Source organism: Amborella trichopoda, chromosome 2, assembly GCF_054954075.1.
Source record: "Amborella trichopoda isolate Santa Cruz 75 chromosome 2, AtrichopodaSantaCruz75HAP2 v2.0, whole genome shotgun sequence".
NCBI lineage: Eukaryota > Viridiplantae > Streptophyta > Magnoliopsida > Amborellales > Amborellaceae > Amborella > Amborella trichopoda.
The window spans coordinates 44,943,852-44,967,704 of record NC_142337.1 but is presented as its reverse complement, the minus strand read 5'-3'; the positions used below and the strand labels follow the sequence as shown (position 1 = coordinate 44,967,704).

The following is a 23,853-nucleotide window of genomic DNA, read 5'->3' as shown; positions in this document are numbered from 1 at the left end:
GATAAAGAAAATGCAGAGAAAAATAGACTAAAATTAAAGAAAAATAACTAAATTAAAGAGGAAGGAGAAGTTATTTACCTTAGGGAACCAAAACCTAGAGTTTCGAGCTTTGATCAGGCAACTCTTCTCGTGCCACCATTTCATTTTTTTGAATGCCTTTAATTGCTGGAATTTGCTAGATCTAATACTCTTTTTCTTAGATCTCGGATTCCTAAGATTTTAGAAAGCTAGGAATTTTTGGGTAAGGTTTACCTGATATTCCTTAACGTTGAGAGATAGCTTTCCATAATTTTTTAAGGGATTTTGGGGCTCCTATTTTCAAATACGAATATTGAACTTTTCCATTATTTTTAGGGAATTTTCCTAATTTTTATCTTTAATCTAGGGGTTTTTCCTATTTTCTTGAATTTATCAACTAATTTCTAAGGATTTTTCCTATGAGATATTTTCTTGGGATTTTTCTCTATTTTCAATATTTTTGAGATAATTTTCAAATGTTTCTCCTGAAATTTTAGAGAAGGTATTTATAAGTTGAATTAGGGGCATAGTTGAAAATAGATCAATTTGATCCAAGGGTCTAGATTCAGTCAAGAAGTCTTGCAATTTTAGAATTTATGGAATATTTGAATAAAAGACTGACCTAAATCGCTAATCCAAAATATTTTCAAAAGGTCTCCACCACCCCAGGCCCATCGCATCGCTCGAGGCACGACTTGTCGTGCAGTCGGAAGCACAGTGCCTCACCTGGCCCGGGCATGTGTATTTTGGTAATTTGTCTCCTTGTTTCCTCTGAGGCTCTAACTTTTAATCTGTGGATCTGTTTTGAGTGATTCTTGGACCCTTGGAAAGCTCTCGAGGTCTACTATGACCTAAGACAGGTTTTGAATGGATTCAGGATTACTTAATTGGGTTGAGGTGTACTAGGGTCTTTTAGGGATTGTGTGGTCCTTAGGGTTCAAAATTAAGATATTTTAAAAATTTCCTTTGTTAGAATTTTGATGGAAGGTATCTATAGTTTCTTCTCTTTAGCATTTACTTTGGATATTTGGTGAATGGCAAAGAAGTAAACACCTAAGACATGATGGAAAGAAAAAAATTGAGGGGTCATCCTTTTGAACGACCAGTACCCTTCAGGGAATTCCTACAGAAGCTTCTTGCTTTTGACCCCTTGAGTCTTTATTTGACTTGGATAAGGATTTCCCTTTCACTTATGTAAATACGGCATTTCTTGGATGGATTTTATTCATTTTAAACTCATTCTTCTTCTTGTATTTCTCTTCTATATTTCTTTTTTCTTCCTTCTTTTATTTTCCCTCAATTTTTCAAATTTTCCTTCTTCAATTTACAGTAGAATTCTTATCCCATACTCCAAAGAGACGTCTTCCACCATCATCAGTAGATAAATAAAAAGAGGAATCTTCATTTTCCTTTTGAGAGGTATGTCACATTCTTGACTCCTTTCATGTTCATATTTATTGCAGCATCCTGAGAGGGGTACAAATTAGAGAGGTTCGAGGATGTCCTATCCTTTTGGCATGGTTTTAGCTTTGGTACGATTCAGCATGCCAATAGGATGACTTAAAACCTTTCTTTAGGATCCACTGTCTCCAGGGTACCGTTCACATGGCTCAAACCCTTATTAACTTTCCTATGATTGAGGCCTTGGCTAAGAGATTTAATTATAATAACAACTTTTTCTTCTTGATTGGGGAGGCTACATTAACTTTAGAGGATAATGTTATGATTTCTAGCTTGTCTCTGGCTGATGTTCCCTACCAATCGGTCTTTAGCACAAATAACCATTCGATCCTTAGTAGAAAATTCTTAAGAGCTGCCTTTGCTCCTTTTGGCGATTTGATTGATATGGAAAGTTTGGTTTCTTGTAAAGATAACTCTTCTCCTGAAGAGCAGCTTCATATTTTTGTATTATGCTTAGTTAGTCTTATTCTACTTCCTACTGGACTGAAATGTATTAAAGTTCTCTAATTCATTTGGTTTCGGCTTGTGGCAAAATTCTAGTACTTCCATCGTTCACTCTATATTGGCAGATATCTACCATATTGGCAGGTATCTACCATATCTGGTGTATGGCCAACAATATCTAGAAGGAAGCATGATAATAATACAAGTAACCCTCTTCTTTTTTTTCTGTCTTATTTTATTTGGTTCCCATAATTTACGTCTATTAATTTGCTTTCATCTTTGTATTCTTGAAAAGAATCCCAAATAAATTTTCATTATTTGGTATTACTTTTATGACTCTTTTTCTCCCTTTTACTTGTCATCTTGGCATACTTGGGCTTTTGAGCATAGTGAAGTGCTCTATCGTCCAATTCGGAATCAGATTACTAGCACGGATGCTAGGGCTCTGGCTTACACGACCATTTAGATGGAGATTGTTGAATCCACTTCTAACATAGAAATATTGGATAATCTTTCAGAATTCCAATAGGTGTTTCGTAGTTTAGAAGATGTCATTCGGACTTTGTCTCACCCCGGCCATTCTCAAATAGTTCTCAGGGACAGTTCTTCATAGAGCATTACTTTCCTCATAGGGTGCTGAGGCAATTTAGATTCAACTAGTATTATGTCGCTCCTCTTGCTGCTATTGCTGACCGAAGACTCATATATCCTTTAGTTCCACATTCTTTTAGTCTTTTGAGGTCAGTGACACTCACTTGGAAGGTAAGAACTACTTCAATGATCGCAAAGAAGAATGATCTAACCTGTTCTCGTATCTATCTATCATGGTGCGAGAAGGCTGGTACCTTATGTCTGACAAATTCTCATGCTCTTCTAGCACCTGAGGTTGTTGTTTCCCAACCTCCTACCAAGAAATCTAGATCTGAAAATGGAGGGAACCTGTTTCTATGGAAGAAGCACAAAGTTGTGCTCTCACAACTTCAAGCATGAATGGAGGCCCATGGAGTAGAAAAAGCACTAGATGAAGGTGATATGGAGGAAGATGGCATGGACGTATATCTTGGGCTTCATGATGAGAACTAGAATCTTTAGCCTTTCAGTTTTGTCTTTCTAGTTTCCTAGGGTAGATAGTTAGATCTTTGGAATTTTTTTTTTTAAGTCTGTTGTAATAAATTCTCGTCCTTAGTTGATGGAAGAAAATTCATTTGTAGAAACTCATTTTCAAATTTTTCCCACTCAATATTGTGAGAACATTCTCTTTCACCAAAGAATGATCATTTCCTTTTTCTTGGGTCCAAGGGCTATTTTGTCCCTAACCTATTTTTCTGGAATTTTTTTTTTTTTTTTTATATTTTTTTGGCCTTTTCACTAGGTCATGTTGTGTGGTGCGACATGCAACGTGTTGTGCTACCCCACGAGGCATTGAAAAGGACGTGGGAGGCCTCTTTGGCCCCACTTGAATTTCTATTTGCCTTTTTCTTCTCCTCTTCCAAGTCTCGAGCCTAAGAGTCTCCGTACTTCATCCACTTCTGTCATTTCTTGGATTTTGGGCAGCTTGCACCTATTTTTCCCGTGTTTGGTCACTTTTAGGCTTCATTTTCCCATATTTCTATTTCGATGTGGGGGATCAATGATGGTGGTGGCTCGGGGACCGTCATGGCTCTCGCGTAAGGAAAAAATGTCAGACAAGTGTTTTCTTTAGTTTGTTGGCTCATTTTGATTATGTTATTTTCATTGTTTTCCTCATTGTTATAATGTATTACCCTAAATGAAAGTATTACCCTAAAGTTTTCACTCATTGATGAAAATTAGGACCGAGGTATCCATTGTATGATTGTTTCTCTTTTTGAATATGGGTTTTTTATGAATCATGCAAACCAAGGGTTCAATAACATGTTTCACTGAAGATATTCTATTTCTCTTGATCATGCTATGAATGTGAAGGTTTTTCATCTCCATGGCTAATATTGGTGCACGAAACAGTTCATTTTTGTTGACTTGGCTAGCACATCATTCTAACCAAGACTTGTAGAATTGCATAACTAAGCACATTCATGAATTTCTTTTATCATCGTAACTGGCTTATTTTTCCAATCTAAGATTGCAATACAACTATCCTTTCATGTTGATTTCATATTTTTCCCAGCCTTGGAGAATTCTGATCATTTTATGATCTTTTTATTTGTGAATGTAAGCTTCCTGATATATTTTGGCATGTGGCACCACTTATGAGAAAAGCCTCAATCACATAGCATTGTAACCCTTAAAATTAGTTTAGGATTTATGTGCATGATCAGTTTTATTAAGATATCACAGATTTTCCTCATGACAACTCCTCTTGGGAGAACATGTAAAATTATCAAGTTGTCCCCACTTCAGGGCTCAGGTGAATGCCTTCTCTAGGGTGATCCTGGAATCACATCCTTTTTTTCCCGTCATTTTTATTTCTTTTCTTTTCAGAAATCATTTTTTACTTACCCTAGGACATTTATCCCCGAATAAATTATCGAGTCTCTATTTTGTCTTTGAGTCAATCTGGAACTCTTCCAGTTTATTCTCCAAATTCTCTTCTTTTATGTTTGTTTGGTGATATTTTTGCTTGGACTGTAGGCAAAGACATCCTGTCACTTGGTCACCATCTGAAGATGGTCTGATCTTCTATCGCCAACTCAGGTTCAGGCATTGGTTATGATAGGGTTATGGGAAACATGTAGGATTAGGCCTTCTGTTATAAACCACTCTTTACGGATGAAGTTTTGTATCTGATGGACAAACTCTACTCCTTTCGCCACTGGTGAGATGGGTCCTATGATTGAGGGCGTAGTTAAGATCATAGGAGTTAGGGGTGATGGTGAGCCTTTTCTGAGTATTTCCCTTGAGGAGGGTATTGATCATCATGAATCTATCAAGGGTCTCTTAGGGGTACATTACATAATCTCATGTCATGGTGTGCCCCTTTATCCTCTTCTCACCAATTAAAACCGTTAATTTCAAATATCTAAGGTGTAATCAAATCATAAAATTAGGAGTTTAATTAATATATGAAAATATAAAATCTCTACACTCTCACATATAAACACATACACGTCAACACACATGTGCTTCATATATGTGCCATAAAACATAATATACTTATCAATGTTATGTCTCATATCCAAAAAAAAGGTCTTACATCTAGGGTTAGGGTTTCCAAGTCATGCCCATTTGGCAATGATGTGGCTGCCCTATGGGATGCAGTATAGCAAACATTGGCCATTTGTATGTCACATGCCACATGTGTGGACATCTTTAATTGGAATTAACACAACAATTTTGTCAAGGCATTTTTCCTTTGAAATAATTTTTTTAAAAATCATCTAAAATCATGATAAATCATTTTTTATTAAATTCGATGTAAAAAAATGGGATTCACTGGGGGTCGAGCTGTATGGTACTCCATTAGGTTAGACCTAGAAACCCAATCCAATTTTTTAGACGAACCAACCCAACAGACTCCTATGAGTCAAAGACTTTAGTCTAGACATGAGTAGACCTATCAAAACTAACTAACATTTGGATGGACTCCAGGGTGTTCAGTGGATTATAGGTGCCCCTAAGGATATGCATTCTTGCGGATGCGGGGTTCCTCTCTCAGCACGCTTGCACTGTTCTGATAGGTGGATCTTACCTCATCAGAACGGCTTCCCAAAATGTGACTGTCTATGCACATGCTGTGAGCAAGCTATATATGTCAAGGATTTTGGGCTTATGTCATCTTATAGCCTAACTATGCTCACATAAAGCTTATAGTTAATATAACTCAAACAAAACTGGAATCCACTTATCACATGCCCTAGCTCACACAACATGAGATGATTTCAGTCTTACCGACCCTGACTAAAGGAAAACTCTAAACCTCTCGATTCACAATATGGTCCAAGAACCTTGCCTCAGTCAAACAAGGTTATTTTAGCTTACACAGATCTCAGTACATAAGGTTACCAGTAGATACCATGTTCTTGGTCACTCCCACTGTGACTCTGAACAATGCTAGTCTTTACATATAATGCCTTGAAAGGCCATATATCCAACATTCTTTTGATTCCATCTTGGGAATAGCAGGATCACTCTTATGCCTTAAATAGAAAGATTAGACACTCATTTGCGGGAGAATGTCCATGATAGATGCAAGAGCGGCTAGGGTATCGGTTATCTGGTTATTTTTCCTAGACACATGTTGGAAGGTTATCTTTTTTAAGCATTTTGTCAATTTTTTTATTGTCTTGGTAAGGCTAGAGTTTTCAGTCTCTTTAATACGCTTCTCGGCACTCTCTCTATTTTCAATCGCCTCATCAAGTGTGTCCATAGTAGCGTTCAGTTCATTGAGATTGGTGTGCGCATGATCAGACACCTCAGCCACCTTAAATGTTGCAGGACGCCTTGCTTCCTAGAGATTTTGAATGTATTGTCGTTCCTAATGGAGCTTCGTCCATTGTGCTTCAAGGGCCACTCAAGCTACGAGATTCGCTCTTCCATCGCCTTGCAACAAGCTTCTCCCTCTGTTACTAGATTCTCGAACTTATTGAGCTCTCATCAAGCCTTTAAAAGCAACAACTCCCTCTCAGCCACTCGTCGAAGGCCGTCAGGAACCGCCAACTTGCCCTACGAGATCATAACCGAGAAATTGTCTGTTAAGGCCCTCCTAAGATGAAAACCATGCTCATTGGTTTCTGCTGAAGCAGCCGCTGCTATTGCCAAGGATAGGGAGGCCGAAGCCGCAAAAAATTGACCAAGGAAAAAGTCGCCTAACAATCAGTAGTTGGTCTTCACCATCTCCTGGGCTACCTTCTTTTGACCCTCACTTAAGGCAGCGAAGGCCTTCATCATAAACTCCACCAGATCCTTTGAAGGAGTGGAAACATGGACTAAAGTCCACTCGGAATTATCTCCTAGTCCCTCGAAAGAATCAACTTCAACTAATGCAAATGGAGGGATAACATCCGAAGCACTAGTTGGTGATTCGATAGTGGCACGAGTAGGTGCTGGCTTGAGAACATCCTCTAGCACCTCGTCACAAGAAGAAGTACCTGCAAAACCATGGGAGTTGATAAAATAATAGAAAATAAAGAAGAAGTAAGAGATTGATGGATTAAGACCTGAAGGGAAAGCTTCGGCCATGTTGGGTACAAAGATCGAGATTGGAGTGCCAACAGGAAGCGGTGAACCTAAATTGAAAGGACCAGCTGGTGATAAGGTCTTCAAAGGCCTCCAAAATGCTAGTAGACACCTCAAATGGACAATGGCCTTCTATATGAGGATGGAGAGATAAGTCGTCATCACAAATGGAAGCAAGAGGTAAGGAAGGGGAAGTATGTGGGTGGTATAAGACCAAAAGATAAGATGCTAAACTTAAAATTTTCCATTTTATTGAAACATGATGCTTTAATTGCATAAAACTTGGACTTATACAAATCTTAGATTATTGAAAAATCCAACTTTAATAGGTCCTTTAATAAATCCCTTTCTCAAAATACAAATATATACAATGTAGTCACATATGCTTTTCTTTACAACTCATTGAATTACATGTACTCAAAACTCCACATATTTCCAAATTACATAGCAATTACATGTTCAATTTTCATCTCATCATGTACCACATGTTACACATATACCATATATTTGGTCAAAGAAAATCCAACGACATTTCAATTCATGAAAACAATAAAGCATATCATTAGGGCTCATTCCATAAGATTAAAGAACTATCTCAATATTCACATAACATACCCAGTTCTATCAATCATAAATAATTTAATAACTGTAAATACAGTAAATAAACATGCATGAAAACAAGTGGGAATCCATGGTTTGAGCCCCATGTGTTGGGGCTACAAATTCAAGCCTTTTAGGAACTTAATTTTATCTCAATAAGTAATGCAAGAGTAGTTTATAATCTCGAGGGTGTCTAATTCAATTAGTATGCCCTTAAAATTTTAAAACCACTTCTTATAGTCCACAAAATCAATTTAAAATAGTTACAAGAAGAATGGAGAAAATCATATCAATATTGGGTAAGATAGGGAAAAACTACATATGGTAATCCACCGGTCCACCACAACAACTTTTCATGCAAAAGTTCCAACTCTAAATGAGCAATCACAATTCCAACATGAATCAAGCATCTTTGAGATTTTAGAAACATGTCAAAGACATGCTATGGAAAAATCATGGGCAAGATGGCTATAAACACTACTCAAGATCAAAGGTATATCAAATATAAGGCTTGGGATCATATGAGGGACCACACTACGAAAGAGTAGAATGGTAAAGATATGAAATAAAACATCATGAAATTTCAAGAACTTTTGATAAAGAACTAACTCAACTATAATAGAGAAAAACTTAGTTTAAAGATATATTGACCGTAGAATTTGGTGAGCATGCTCTTATGGAGTGAAGGACCACCATGAAACTTCAAAGGTCATCCATAGAGGATGGGAACCATCAAAAGGAAAGGAGATTATGTGGAGGCCCTAAGGTTTGAGACTTAAAGAAGTATTTATAAATAGTGTATAAGATTGGATATCATCAACACCCTTGATGCACCTATCTAATAGTACTTGAGAGGCCAATATACCCTAGCCACCCATCCCCATCCAACTACCAGGCTGAAGGGATGGGATTTAACACCCTTATCACCCACATTTCCTAAAAAATTTCATTTACCATTTTGTCCTTAGGTCCATATTTTTATTCCAAGTGAATTTCAACTTGCCCTGACACAAAAGCCTTTAGTTTTAAATAATCAAATAGTGCATAGATCCATCAAGGGCAATAGGCAGTAAAGTAAATGATAAAACTCATATATGTGGAAAAGTACACCCTTATGAAAGCCAATCACCTAATAGATCTAATATTTTAAACCAACCACAATGAGCTTAATGTCCGCTTCAAACATGTGTGAAGATATTTTTGAAATTCAAATTCAAAAATCAAAATTTCATGGATTCAATATGTAAATTAAGTTAAAAAGGACCCCACACATGCCAACAAAGGCACTTGTGTGAATCAATCAAACAACATATATATTAGTATGGAAAAAGGATATATATTAGTATGGAAAATTTTTATATAAGGTTGCAACCTTAAAATGTAGAATTAAGTTGTATATCAAAAATCCATCATAAAAGGTTGTTTTGATGTTGGCAAACCATCGAATTGATCATCTCGACATCGAGGTGTATGAATATGAAATGAAAAAAAAATTTAAAGTCCTAAACATAGTGTATCTTATAACACATTATCTGGACCATCCATTCTCAAGTATTTATAAATCTACTTGATTTGAATCACTTTTGGAGTTTAAGATGTTGAATTAGAGATGAAAATAGATTCTCAAGCCATCCTCATATTTTTTGATAACAAAATTATATTTATGATAAAATTTGAGGTGCACCTTAATTTGATTGTTTAAAGCTGCATCTTTTTACAAACCACACCAAGCTTTCTATGCTTCCCCTACAACTTAGAAGATCTATTCTCCCCCACCTTTTTAACCATTGATTTGAAATGGATGACTGAGATTAGAAGATAGTAAGTCACAAAAATAGGGTCACGGGTTAAGCCGGTAACCCATCAAAATAGCCCATAGAAGAGAGAGAGAGAGAGAGAGAGAGAGAGAGAAACCCATTTCCCGTATTAGAGAGAAAGTGTGCGAGAAGAAGGAGAAGCCATGGTCAAGAAAGAATGTGCAGAGAATAGGAGATAACTAGCAAACTAGAGTAGAAGGTGGAAGTTACAAGAGGTAGATTTTAAGCTCTTCTTAGATCTTATACCCATTTAAGGCCTCTGATGAAAGGGGATTTCACTGACAAAAATCAGATTGGTTTTGAGATTGTATTTTTGCTTATAGAAAGTTGTATTGATCATAGAAAGTTGTATTGAGTTTCTACCTTTTATTCATTTTCAATACACGAAAAATATCTTTTTGAAAATGCGTTGATTTCCCTTAAAATGGGTTTTTGGATTGGGGTTATGAATACCTAATCTCTCTCTCTCTCTTTTGTTCTCATGCACGCAAGCAGAGACATGGGGTAGTTTTACAGAGAGAAAGAGTGGGCTCATTCTTCTAGTTTGAGGTGGATTTGTAGTGGCCATCAACAAGAGGTAGGTCTGATGGGATAGGTTGGGAGGTTATTTGAAAACTTATTCTAGATTTTTGTTTTTTAATTTAGGAATGTGGATTTGATTTCTAAATTCAAAGCTTTTAGATGCAATGTTACAAGGAAATGAGGATAACTATTATATAATAATTATAAGGGAGATATGTCAAATGTTGTATGCCTAATTTTCCATCTGTCATTGTAAGAACATTGTGAATAGAACGCTTGAAATCGTGATTGTGAATTATTATGCTGATTTTTTTCTCTTACAATTCTATTTTTGTTTGTGTATTGGGATTTTGCTCAATGTGTATGTAACTATGCATTATCTTTGACTTAAGAGTCTGCATAAGGGCATAAGGGATAGTATCCTGATCTCCTACATTTAGTTTGTTCAATTGAGAAATGTTTAGTATTGTTGTCCTTATTTGTGTATTGCTAATATTCTTGAGAGAGAAACTTGGGTATTGTTTTGGGATTAGATTTCTTCACAAAGTGGTTGTTGCGAGTGAAGGATTTGTCAAATTATTTGTACACCAATTATACGCTAAAATTTAAATAAGAGAAGAATTATTAAATTGGCACCAAACAACAAGTTATAAGAACTCTAAACTCGAGTTCCTAATTGATACCATAGGACTGAATTACTGATAAATGTTTTAAGAGAAATACTTGTAAGAAGTGCTCATAAAAATTTATATATGGGTGATCTTCTATTTACCGGTTATTGCTTTGAATATGATTGACTTTTTAATGGAAGCAATAAAATTTGAATTGTGAGATGACAAATTTGGATTTAATAAAATATTTTCCTGATATCGAGGTTGTGAAAGAAAGACAAACGTGATCTTTTATCGAGGAATAAATTTTTCCATTTTTTTCAACCTTTTTTGTTTTGGCCAACAATCACTTACAAGTGGTCTTATTAAAATAACATATACTTCAAAATAAAATCAACAAAACAATAAAACCAAGATCTTGAAGCTTGATGCCATTGAAATAACTATTTTTTATGCTTGAGAATATAAAAATGAAATTGTAGGAAATAAAAGTATAGAGTGCCGGAGATTACCTCAACCGGGCTTAGTACACCCCACACTGAGTTGGCGCGAGATCAACGAGCAAGCTTCAATCTCAACCGGGAAGCAATATTAAGCCAAACTATTCCATGAAACTATCTAGAACTCCCTTTGAACCACTAAGCTTTGAACCTAGGTCCTAACCCCCCAAGACCTAGTTTTAGTATATCCTCTACTACCCAACCCTTAGGTTTAGTCAATATGAGAGAGAGAGTTAGGAGATAGTCTAGGGTTGGGGCGTGCCCCTCTAGCGTGGACTAGGAGAGAGAGGTCTAGAGAGAGGGAGAGAAGAGATAGTGAGGTGTGCCCCTTAGAGAGGGAAGAGAGAGAGATGTGAGAGAGAAGAGAGTGATGTGTGGAGAATAGATGAGGGGAGGTCCTTTATTTATAGAACAATTTTATGTTTACGGTTTTTTAGGGTTTTCCATAGTTTGCCTCCTTAATGAGATTGAATGTGAACCGTTGATCAATGATGACTTGTGGGGTGAGAGATCTGAGTCATTCATTCCATAAATGGGTCATTAACATCATGGAAAGTGCATCAACTCTTATCCCTCTTTCCTAAACCATTTCCCATCAATAAAAATTATCTAATCAAAATATTGTATATTCTATAAAATAGCACAAGTCTTCTCTTTCTTTCTCAAAATATTTCAAAGTTATATCAAGTCAATAGTTAGCCAACCATATGGCCACATATCAAAATCTTGTAAAATTAGAAAGAGAATGAAGAGTGGGGCATGCCACCCAAGGAAGGCACTCATGGACCCCACCTTTTAGCAATATGGTGGTCCCATATGCACAATGAGCCCCCATGAAATTTTATAAATTTAAAAATTAATAAAATAATTTTTAGAGTATTATTTGAATATTTAAACCATTGTAAAATCAATATCTTTAATTTTATAAATCTAAATTTTATAAATTAAATATCCAGAGATTTATAAAAATTCAAATAATAATTAAAAAATAATTTTCACTATAAAACAAACACAAATAACTTAATTTGATGGGAAAATGATCCATATGATTTAAGAATTAAATCAATAATCATGGAGCATTCCACCTTCAACTGTGGACTATAGACCACACTTGCATTATCAAGCCGACCCAGTATTTTTTATGACCTATAGTCCAAACAAGGGCTCATTAGTAGGTCACCAAAGTCTGGCCGATGAGCCAAAAGATTGCAATCACAGTCTTTAGATTTCAGGTTCTCCCTACAGATGAGTCAATGTCAGTCAAACCTGACGCAACCATAACTCGTATGGTGCAGAGGGGTATCTCTCGCATATGTATACACTTCACTCTGAAGGTGGCTTACTTTCCTGAAACGGTCTATCAATATGCATGTCATGTGATGGTATGTGGATGAGGCTTTAGCCCCTGTCTCTATAGGCCACCATCACACACAAAGGTCACACAGTCTCTTGGCTCACTCATTCGGGCGTACTTCAACCTCATCAAGGGATGACTTATTAGAACCCTTATCGGTTTATATTCTATGCTCAGGTAACATGGGTTTTTTTCTCAACGACTGGCCTTGACTGTCAAGCACAGTCTAATATTTGCAAACATTATTTACATAGTATGGTCCACGTGGGACCACACTCCCATTGAATTCCTGTTTCACTATATTAAATGTTTTTATTACAATCACTCATAAGGCCTTTAATGGTCACATAAACCCAACATCTCCCACTTAGCCTTTGAATGCATTACATTCTCTCTTCCTCAGTTTCTCTCATTCCCATCTCTTTTACATGTCTTACAAAATATTAGGGGCAACCCCTTTAGTCAGAAGATCTGCAATCATCAGATCTGTGGATATGTAGCTAATATCGATCTCTCTCGATCTCACCCCATTCCTCTAGTGAAGAAGTATAGTTTAATATGCTTGGAATTCTTGTGAAAATGAGGTTTCTTAAAAACACAAATTGTCATCGTGTTGTCGTAGAAAATCCGCACTACCTCACAACGTATGGGATGAAAGTTGAGCTGATTAAAAAACTTCTTAATCCATACATCTTCCTTAGCCGCTAGACATCATGCCACATATTCAGCTTCCATGGTGGAGAACGCCACTATATCATGTTTCTTTGACTTCCAAGAAACTGCACCCCATATAAGCATAAACACATATCCAAATGTAGATTTTGCATCATCTGGATTTGTGAAATAGCTTGCATCTTAATATCCTTCTTTTGTTATTTCCCCCCTTTTTATGTAAGCGCATAGTTCATTTTCCCTTTTAAATATATGAGGATTCTCTTGACTGCTTTCAAATGCTCCTCTCCAGGATTGCTTTGGAATCGGCTGACGAAGCTCATGATGAAAGACAAGTCTGGCCTTGTTCCCATCATGGCATATATAAGGGACCCAACTGCGCTCCTATAAGACACTCTCTCCATGACTCTTATATCCATATCTTCGGTAGGACAAATTTTATTACTTAGCTTCGCCTTTTTGTTTATTGGGGTAGACATGGGCTTACACATATTCATATCAAACTTTTCTAGTATCCTCTTGCAATAGGTTGCTTAGGAAAGTTGGATAGTTTTATCTCTTCTGTTTCTTATTATCTTGATACCCGATACATATGAAGCTTCTCTAAGATCCTTCATATCGAAGGGTTGTGCAAGGAAACTTTTTGTCTCTACTACTAGGGCAATCGAGCTACCAACAATTAACATATCATCCACATCTAAGAGAAAAAAACCACATCACTCCCACTGACCCTTTGATAAATATAGTAGTCCTTATTATTTGTGGAGAACCCTGTAAGAGCCAAAGTCTCTTGGAGTTTTATGTACAACTGACGCGATGCTTGTTTTAGGCCATAGAGAGATTTATTAAGTTTACACATTAGGTTATCCTTCCCTTTTTCCTCAAATCCCTCCGGTTGGGTCATTTAAATTTCTTCTTCTAAATCACCATTCAAAAATGTTGTCTTGACATCCATCTAATGAACCTCAAAATCAAAATGGGTGGCTATGGCTATAAGGATTTGGATAGATGGGAATTTGACAACATGGGAAAAGGTCTCCTCATAATCTATCCCTTCTTTTTAGGTAAAACCCTTTGCAACCAGTCTAGCTTTGTATTTTTCTATTTTCCCTTTTGAGTTCAACGTTTTCTTGGAGATCCACTTACAGCCAATGGCTTTACGTTTCGAGGTAGAGATACTAGTTCCCATACATGGTTTTGGTTAATGAAAGCATATTCATCTTTCATGGCTTCTACCCAGTATTCTTTTTCAGGACAAGTCAAGGTTTCATGGTAAGTTTTAGGTTCAGAATCTGGATATTCCCCAAGTCTATCAAAATATTCTACCAGGTAGACAAATTGTTCTAGGTATAGATGATGTCTACTAATTTGATTACTTCGTCTTGGTTCGGGTTCTAGTCCATTTTGTTTATAGGGATCGATTTCAAGCTCAAGTCTATTGGAAGTTTCAAGTTTGGGTTCTCAAAGCACAACCTTTTTTCTTGCTCCTCAAAGAAGTCGGCTTGTTTCTGGCTCATTCTTGCTTCAAGGAATTCTTCCTCGAAGAAGTGAGCATCTCAGCTCTCCATGACTGCCCATGTTTCAAGGTTGTAGAATCGTACCCCTTACCATGGTCTGGGTAGTCAATGAAAATGGTTTTAACAGTTTTGGGTTGAAGTTTGGTCCTATTTTAGTGCGGGATGAGAACATGACCTGAGCGACCCCAAACTTTTAAGTGATCAAGGGAGGGAGCACGACCTGTTAATATTTCGTTCGTGAGTGGTGTAGCTTTTGTGGGAGTCTGATTGAGGATATAACATGCTGTTAACACAGCTTCTCCCCAAAAGTCTAGGGAAAGACTTGCACGCCCAATCATATCCCTTACAATTTCAACCAAGGTCATATTTCATCTCTCGGCTACATCATTTTCTTCTGGAGTATATGGCATAGTGTACTGATGGATGATTATATTCTCAACACAAAGTTTTTTGAAACGTTCAGATGAATATTGCCCCTCTATCGGTTCTATAAACTTTGATTTTCAAGTTGGTTTGATTTTCTACCTCGGCTTTATATTCTCTGAATTTTTCTAGGGCTTCAAATTTTGTGTAAATAAGATATACATGGCCATATCGCGAGTAGTCATCTATAAAAGTGATGTAATATCTCTTACCGCTTTTAGTAGCCATATTCATAGGTCCACATCACTATGAAGGATTTCTAAAACGTTAGTAGCTCTTTTTGTCGTGGTGGTATTTTTCCTTATTAATTTTCCTTGCATACAAGGCTCACACACTTTCGATAAATCTCCCTTATAATTTTGAAGAATTTCATCATTTTTCAATCTTTCTATTCTTTTGAAATTAGTATGTCCTAACCTCATATGCCATATGGTGGCTTCTACTTCATTAGGGGACGAGACATAAGCAACGTTCTCTTTTATTTCAATAGCAAATAACCAGTCTACAAGGCATCCAGTCATGACAACAGTATTCCCTTTCTTGACCACCATCTTCTCCCCATTGAAAGTGGTCATGAATCTAGCCATAAACATATTGGGAACTGAAACTAAGAAGTTACTCATATCAGGAGCATAAAGTGCTTGCTTTAGGATCAAGATGCTCCCATCTTTCAATTTCAGCTCGAAATCTCCAACTCTATGTACATCAGTTTTCTGATTACCTCTCATAGAGATATGTTGGTGTCCCAACCCATGGGAGTAAAAGAACGGAAGTTTTCCTTGGTGTTAGTGATATGAGTCGTAGCTCCTGAGTCAAGACACTAAGAAGCTATCTTGAGATCATTCAATAACGCCTCAAAGATCACAAAAGCCAGTTCCTTGTTGGTCCCTTCAAATTTGTTGGACCGACAAGTCTTGGCTATGTGGCTCACTTTCTTACAAATAAAATAAGTCATAGTCTCTCTTTTTCCTCCTTTATTACCAAAATCTCTCATTTTGAAGTCTTCTCTCTTTCCAAAATTATTTCTACCCTTTCCTTTCTTAAGTTTAAAAGAGGGTGGAGATTTTATTATGTTTATGGCCTCCCTTGGAGCTATTGTCAGTGCATACCTTAAGTTCCTCCTTTCTTATTCTTCTTTGATTGTCGTGATAAGTTCATCCAGCTTTGGTGCTTTCCTTTTGGCCGAGAGTGAGGACACAAAAGTTTCTCATGAGTTAGGAAGTGAATTCATAAGATGAATCACTTGCATGGGTTCAGTCGATTTCATGCCGGTGTCTTCCACCTCTCTGACTAGGGCACGAAAGATGTGCACATGATATGCTGACTTAATACCCTCTGCCATCTTTAATTCATTATACTTTTTTATAGACATGGGTTGTGTTATGAGAGTTGGATCATTATACTCTCTCTCAAGTCTATCAAAGATTACAATTGCAGTATAAATTGACTCATACTCAGAAGCATACGAGTCAGTCATGGAGCATAAAAAAATGTTCTTACATCTCAATTCCTCTTCTTCCAAGTGTCATACTCATCTTTGTTTGCTTGAGATGAGTCGTCACTTGGACAATGAGGACGACGCTTATAGAGCATTGGTCTGGGACTGATTTTCTCTAGTTCCCTCAATCAGGGGCGTGGGGAGAAGATCCTCTCTCAAACAACCACCGAAGGCTCGAGCGCGTGGCACGTCGAGTGACGTGGGCACACTTTATAGAGTGCGGATAGGCTACCAACAAAGAGAGAGATTTTACGACGAGGAAGGATTGATTCGATTACCTTGTCGTTGTGGGTTCGTGGGACACATCTAGGCAGGGTGCCCTCTTAGATCAGTTATGAAAGCCCTCTGGCTGTTCACCAGCGCGGTTTGGTTAGGGACTCTCTTCAGACGCTATGACCGTCTTCTCACCTCTCAACTCTAGGTTCCGATGGATGTCTTGATTCTTCGTTCCAAGGTTGGCTTTCTTTTCGTTGATCGAACAAATGATTGGGGAGCTTTGTCATTCTTATCAGGCTGTCAAAGCGAGGTAGAGGGATTAAACATAGACATGCGTCGGTTTGAACCCTTTCTAGTTTGCTCGGGTCTATGCAGTCTTGCACGTGCGTGGGATTATGTGTGGGAGAAGGAGAGAGAATGTTTCGGAAGCGATAAACATCTTCAAGAAGAGGGAAGTGCATACTTGCACAGTAAAGGGCATTTCCCTTTCTTGCAAATTTTTTCTCTCTCCTCTCCTTGGGATGCTAGGGCTAAGAGAAAAGACAAGCAGAATCAAGCGTAATGCCCCTCTTCTTTATTGAATTGTAATCCCCCATTTACAATTGACTTAAGCTTATTTATATAGAGTTTTCTACAAATAAGGGTGGATACTAAAAAATTAAGCCTAAATAAAATTAAAAGATTAAAATAAATTCCTGAAATTGGATACAATAACCAAAATGCCCTTAAGTTCTTTTGCGTGAATGACAGAGTCGTCCTTCTCTGGCTCGCCGCCATTGTAAAAACTTCGATAGTTATTCCTTAGTACTTGCAGTATGAGATGGGTTGATCTATTGTTATATTCTTGATGTTAGTTTCCTTGTGAACGTTTTGTTCCTTTTCTATCATTTTGCAACAATCTCCTTCATGAGTGGAGGTACTCGGTTGTTTTTTACGAATTTGATGGTCTTTGTGGTGTTTCTGAGATGATTGCGAACCTAGAGAAGGTTTTCTTTGAGTGTTTTTTCAAGAGGTTTGATTTGCTTTTACATTGTTTCTTGGACTCTTGGTGGATCATCAAAAAAAGATTTCCAGCGATGGGGATCGTCTTGTTTTTGTTGTTGTGACCTTGTGTTTCGTGCCTTTCTCTGTTTTGCTTTGAATGCTTCCTGTAGTGTTTTGACTTGGGTTTTCTTCATGGAAGTATTATTTTCTTGATATTAGTTTTCGCACGGCTGTGTCCTCTTTTGCGAAGTGCTAAGACATAATCTTGAATATTCTGGCGTCCATGGTCCCATGCCTCCTTTCTTCTTTTCCGTGGAGGAGGCTTTGTCTTTTGCGCTTGTTCGTCAAAGGGAAGAGTTTCGTCGAAGCTTTTCATGGGTGTTTGAGGCCTTCGAGCACTCTTTTGTTGCGAGGAAGAAGTTATGAGTTCGTCGAGGGGTGGTTGAGGAATCGCCATGGCCATCAACTGGTTTGGTGAGGCCATACGGTGGAAGGCATGCCTCTGCCCTACTTCGTGATTGTCCGGGCTTAGGGCCGCTAGGTTGGTTCGTTTGAGCCCGGCCCCCCTTCTTTGTCTTGGAAGATGTCGGTGGCGGTTTGGCATGCCCATCCAGTTCCTATACACACAGCGGTGGGGATAACACTTTCAACTCTTGTTCGTGTAGGCATCTTTTTCCTTCAGTTATCCTTATTTCACGGTTTATTTCATCTACGGCTACTGTTTTCAGCGTGGCTATGTCTTATGCGCTGCGGTGACCGGGCTGTAGCCAGCTCTCTTCCTTTATTTGATTGAAGGGTTGAGGTGCTTCAAAAATGATGTATAACAACTTGCCCTGACGGATGCTACGCTTTGAGAGAGGTGAGAATTGTAACATTCAGAAAGAAGTGGTTTTTGACGTCGAAGCTCATCATTTTAGAATCCTTACCACGATGTTTTGGAGGCTTGTGCCTTAGATAGACGGTAGAAGAGCCCTTGGCAGGCGCATGAGCTGCTTCACTGGAGCTTGGGGATGGTTTTTGGTTGGTAAGGGTACCTCTTCCGGTTCTTATCCTATCAGGTCCAGTCGAGGGCTTTTGTGTGGCCTATCCCAAAAAGTCTGGATCAGTCGATAGGGAGGGTTTTCTAGGCAGTCTCTTTCACGAGATTTCACCTTGAGTTTTTGGCGGGGGTGTTGATCCTTTGACTTGCCAGTCGTGTGCCCTTAGGATGGCACTGAGCCGAGAGGTCTTTTGTAGTGGAGCTGAGGCCAAAGATTTTTGGAGGGTGGTGCTAAGGCCGAATTTGTTTTGTATGATGGTGCTGAGGCCCACAATTTTCGGAGGGCAGAGCTGAGGCATGAATTTTGTTTTTTTGGAGTGGAGCTGAGGCTTGAATATGTTTTGAAGGTCGACGCTGAGACCTGAATTTGTTTTTGTGGGGTGGCGCTGAGGGCAATACTTTTTGGAGGGTGGCACTGAGGCCGAAATTTTGTTTTTGTGGGGTGGCACTGAGGCCATAAATTTTTGGAGGGTGGCACTGAGGCCGGAAAATTTTTTTAGAGGGTGGCACTGAGGCAAGAAATTTTGTTTTGAGGGGTGGCGCTGAGGCCGAAGTTTTGTTTTGTGGGCTAGTGTTGAGGCAAAAATTTTGTTTTGAGGGGTGGCGTTGAGGCTGAAATTTGAATTTTGTGGGGCGGCTCTGAAGCCTGAAACTTTTGGAGGGCGGCACTGAGGCCTGGATTTTGTTTATGTGGGGTGGCGCTAAGGCCGGAAATTTTTTGGAGGGTGGCACTGAGGGCAGAAAGTTTTGGAGGGTGGCGTTTAGGCCAGAAATTTTCAGAGGGTGGCATTGAGGCTAGAATTTTGTTTGGGGGGGCTAAGGCCAGAAGTTTTTGAAGAATGGCACTGAGGCCAAAATTTTGTTTTTGTGGGGCGGCGTTGAGGCCAGAAATTTTTGGAGGTTGGGGCTGAGGCCAGAAATGTTTTTTGAAGGGTGGCGCTGAGGTCAGAAATTTTGTTTTGAGGGGTGGTGCTAAGGCTGAAATTTTGTTTTGTGGGGTGGCGCTGAGGCCAAAATTTTGTTTTGAGGAGTGGTGCTGAGGCCAGAAATTTTTTTTTGTGGAGTGCCACTGAGGCTTGAATTTTGTTTTGTGGGGTGCCGCTGAGGCCGGAAGTTTTTTGGAGGGTGGCGCTGAGGTCGAAAATATTTTTTGGAGGGTCGCTGAGGCCAGAAATTTGTTTTGAGGGGCGCTGAGGCCAAAATTTTGTTTTATGGGGTGGCGCTGTGACCAAAATTTTGTTTTGAGGGGTGGCACTGAGGCCAGAATTTTTATTTTGTGGGGCGATACTGAGGCCTAAAACTTTTGAAGGGTGGCGCTGAGGCCTGAATTTTTTTTTTGTGGGGTGGCACTAAGGCCGGAAGTTTTTTAGAGGCTGACGTTGAGGCCGAAAATTTTTAGAGGGTGGCACGGAGGCCGAAAATTTTTGGAGGGTGGTGCTGAGGCCTGAATTTTGTTTTGGAGGATGGCGCTGAGGCCGGAAGTTTTCTTTTGTGGGGTGGCGCTGAGGCCTAAAGTTTTGTTTTGGGGGTTGGCGCCGAGGCCGAAATTTTGTTTTTGCTCTAAGTGCCCTTTTCAGGTTTACACTAGGATCATGGATGGCGCCACGATGGTGGTTTTTTTTTTTTGCCATGCCCGGTTTAACTCATCGTTGCAGTGAGGATCAAGGGAGAGCCAAGACGGGAGTGTTGGGTCTGGCTGTTTACTTTGGGGGACTTGATGCTGATTGGTGACGCATGGTCGAAGGAGATGATGGAATTCGGAAAGGTGTGGCAGGCCTTCCTTCGATGAGGTGACGTTTTTGGTAGGTGAAGCGTCGACGCGAAATCCGCCTCATGATCTAGTGATAATGGCGCCTGGAAGGCATGGCGGTGAAGACGCTGACTGCTTGAGGAGTCGGAGCATCATTCGATGACACGTGTTGGTGTAGTTGTACGAGGTGTCCTTTCGGGAAATGGCAGGCACTTTTTTGGTGAGCCTGCAGTTTTCTCTACAAAAGGGGGCGTTCAGGCTGAAATGCAGCACATGGAACTTTCCTTTGCTTGTTTAGTGTTGAGCTTTCTCCAAAAAGCTCGGTAAATGGGTAATCCTTTTTATGGAGGGCTAAAGCCCTCTAGTTGTTTTCACGCTCTTGGGAGTTGGAGAAGGATGCTTGTCACCATGTGCCCAACATCTTCCTTTTTTTTTTTTAATTACCCTCGCTTAGGGATAATATTTCTTCAAATACTGGCCGTTGATTAGAGGCATAGCCTTCTCGCCTTCATGGTCGATTAGCAGATATGCCCCGTTGGGGAAGGCTTTCTTCACTACGAAGGGACCTTCCCACTTCAATTCAAACTTTCCCTTGTTTCGTCCATGAGAGACGATGGGCCTTCTTACTGCTAGGACTAGTTCTCCTTTTGCAAACGTCCTTATTTTGATAGATTTGTCGAAAGCCCGCCAGATGCGATTCTTGTGGATTTCGAGGTTCTGTTGTGCCTGCAACCTCTTTTCGTCAAGCGTGTCTAACTCTTGGAGGCGAAGAGCAACTTGTTCTTCTTCCATTATCTTATGATGGAGGGCTATCTTAAGGGAAGGTAGTTCGATTTCCAGGGGCACAATGACTTCCCCTCCATATACTAGGGAAAAAGGGGTCGATTGATTTTGGCCTTGGGTGGTAGTGTGGTATGCCCATAGAACCTCTGGTAGTCTTTCGTGCTAGTCTCTTTTAGTGTCGGAGACAACTTTCCTTTGGGCGTTGTAGAGAGTTTTATTAAAGGCTTCAACCAAACCGTTGGCCTTTGGGTGATACATTGTTGCATAGACCCAAGTAAATCTGAATTGTTCAATTTATTGATTTGGCCACATCGGAAATGGGGACCATTATCAAAAGTGATCCAGTCAAGAATGCCGAACATGTATATGATGTGATGGCACACACAGTTGGCCATTGTAGGACCAGGGACTTTCTTAACGGGGACAACCTCGGCCCATTTAAAGAAGTAGTATGTTGGAGCAAGTATGAATATGTGCCTCGAGGACGATGGTGGATCAATGGGACCCACGATATCCATGCCCCATTGGGCAAAAGGCCAGGATGCCACCGTTGGATGGGGAGGCTCCAGGGGCTGATGAATAAGACTCGAGTGAATTTGGCATACAGGGCAGCTTTTCGCGAATGCGATGGAATCGGCATTCATGGTAGGCTAGTAATAACCTATCTGAGCAATCATGTTGTAGAGTTTAAGCCCCGATTGGTGCATTCTGAAGATCCCTGCGTGGACTTCTTTGAGTACCTTTACTGCCTCTCCTTGGTTGATGCATCTGAGGAGTAGATCGTTGTAGGAGACTCGGAATAGGGTGTCATTTTCGCATGTGTATTGCGTAGCTAATCTTTGGATCCTGTTTCGTTTGACTGGATCTTCAAGGAGTTGGTTATGTTGAAGGTAAATTTTGATAGGGATGCATCAATCGGTCGTCCGCTCCACCTTTGCTCAAGATGATTCTATTCTTTCGTCTAGTCTTTCTCCTGCGTCAAGTGTTGAGGAATCCGTGGAGGGGGGGCGTATCTGAGGAGTTGTTTTTTCTTGAACAGTAGGTTTTGCTCGCTTTTCTTCTTTAGGCTCCTTGATGACTTTGGCAGATCTCCATTCCACTACCCATATCAGCGTGATTCTTCTTAGCGACATTTGTATTGTTGCCCCTAATTTGGCGAGTGCATCAGCTTGTGCATTAAGCCTTCGAGGGACGTGCTCTAGGATGACTTCAACGAATTGGGTGAGTAGTGATTCCGCTAATTCGAAGTAGGGCTTGAGGTTTTCTTTCCTTACATCGTACATTCCTCTGAGCTGTCTGATTACCAGCTCGGAATCGTCGTAGATACTCAAGTGCTCTAGGTCTATGTTGGAGGCTATCTCTAACCCTATGATGAACACTTGATATTCCGCTTCATTGTGCGACACTACCTCTGAGAGAGAGAATCACAGGGGGATGAGACCGTTATGGGGGGTAGTGAATACAATCCCCGCTCCTCCTTTTTCAGCCTGGAACGCTCCATCGAAGTGCGTTTTCCATTCAAGTGAGGCTTTTGTTTGGAAGACCTCCTCGTCAGGAAGATCATCGATGAGTCGGGAACCTGGTGGCAAAGGATGGGCGACTAGGAAGTTCGCTAGGGCTTGCCCTTTTAAAGCCTTCTGGGGGACGTATGTGATGTCGAATTCCATGAGCATCAACGATCATTTTGCTATCGGGCATGGTCTCGACAGGAGGTATTTTATCGGATCTGCTCTGAAGATAAGTTGTATCTAATGTGAAAGGAGGCAGTGACACAATTTTTGAACTACGAAGACCAGGGCTAAACACATCTTTTCTATTGGCGAGTAGTTCTCCTCTGCCTCTTGCATCCTCCTTCTTAGATAATACAATGTTATTTCCTTCCCGTCGTCGTTGTTTTGAGTGAGTAAGGCACCGAGCAATTGATCCAACATGGTCACGTAGAGAATGAGGGGCTTTCCAGATATTGGTGAAGAAAGGACTGAGGGTTTGAATAAGTAACTTTTGATACTTTCAAAGGCTATTTGACACACCTCATCCCATACGAAAGGTACCTCCTTTTTTAGCAGGTGGGAGAAAGGTTGGCATTGTCCCGACAAATTGGAAATGAACCTCCGTATATAGGCCAATTGGCCTTGGAGAGACCCGAGTTCTCGCAAGTTGTGAGGCAGTGGCATTTCTGAATGGACTTGATTTTGAGAGGTTCGATTTCGTATTTGACGATGAACCCCAGGAATTTCGTGGATCGTACACTTAAGGCGCACTTTAAAGGATTCATCTTGAGTTGATGGAGGCTCCCTGGGCTTCTTATATGGTCGCCCCTATCGGTAGATTTGACAACGAGGTCGTCGATGTAGCACTCGACTTCTTTGTGGAGCATATCCTCAAAAACAGTGGTCATGGCTCTTTGGTATGTAGTGCCACCATTTTGGCATTGCTGTATAACAAAAGACTCCTTTCGGAGTTAGGAATGCTTTGGCTTCTTCATCTTCT

General features: G+C 39.6%; 1 long non-coding RNA gene across 1 annotated transcript in view; it reads left to right on the top strand.

The window, feature by feature from the left end:
• Positions 1 to 9,500: 9,500 nt before the first annotated feature.
• LOC110007836 (uncharacterized) overlaps positions 9,501 to 23,853 on the top strand; it is a 32,373-nt gene continuing 18,020 nt past the window's right edge. Inside the window, exons 1-2 of the long non-coding RNA XR_002282120.2 lie at positions 9,501 to 9,709; positions 9,990 to 10,071. This is a non-coding gene — a long non-coding RNA (uncharacterized LOC110007836). The remainder of the gene's footprint in view (positions 9,710 to 9,989; positions 10,072 to 23,853) is intronic.